The 795-nt window shown below is 35.2% G+C and overlaps 1 non-coding gene across 1 annotated transcript; it reads left to right on the top strand.

The window, feature by feature from the left end:
• The first annotated feature begins 210 nt into the window (after window positions 1-210).
• On the top strand, window positions 211-283 carry TRNAA-AGC. The gene has a single exon. It is a non-coding gene; the product is annotated as a tRNA-Ala (tRNA).
• The last annotated feature ends 512 nt before the right edge of the window (window positions 284-795 follow it).

Below are 795 nucleotides of genomic sequence, written 5' to 3'. Positions count from 1 at the left end.
TGGGATGTAGCTCAGATGGTATAGCGCTCACTTTGCATGCAAGAGGTACAGGGATCAATACCCCACATCTCCAAAAATAAAACTATCTATTATTAAATATATTATTTCTTTTCAATTTTTCCTTATTTATGACATGTTGGGTAGCAATATTTCTTCATTTTCACTATTATTGATGATGGAAAATTTAGGGTTTTGTGATGCAAAGATTGTGGGGATGTAGCTTAGATGGTAGAGTGCTTGCTTAGCATGCGAGAGGTACGGGGATCGATACCCTGCATCTCCAAACGAGAGAAATTATTTTTTTAAGTATGAGTTAATTTAACATGTTATGTATAAGGTGGGTACGAGAGAAAAAGAAAAGATACTTATATAAGGATTATTATATCATTATGGCTATGCCATTTTTATAGATAAAAGAGAGTAATGTCCCACAAGTAATGTCCCACAAGCACATATAGAGAGAGGACTTATTGTAAGTAAAGAAAGCAATCTAGTAGTTATACTGCTACTTGTGGAGAGGGAATGTGATGAGTTCCTCAAAAGATAAGAGTTTATAGGATGGCGGTAGCGTCCGTCCGATGCATATGACGGAACTTCTTCACAATTGCAATATCTGACCAATGAATATTATTGTCATTTATAGCTTCTATCACCATAATATAAAATTTGGGGTCAAAGCCTATATGGGACTGAAAAGACCATTCACTACACGCTTGTAAATTAAATTATATCTACTACCTCTGAAATTTTCCACGACAAACCTTCCAACAGCTTGCACTTCTTCATCATTGACAT

This window comes from Cucurbita moschata, unplaced genomic scaffold, assembly GCF_002738365.1.
Source record: "Cucurbita moschata cultivar Rifu unplaced genomic scaffold, Cmos_1.0 Cmo_Scf00582, whole genome shotgun sequence".
NCBI lineage: Eukaryota > Viridiplantae > Streptophyta > Magnoliopsida > Cucurbitales > Cucurbitaceae > Cucurbita > Cucurbita moschata.
This window is presented reverse-complemented; position numbering and strand designations above follow the sequence as displayed.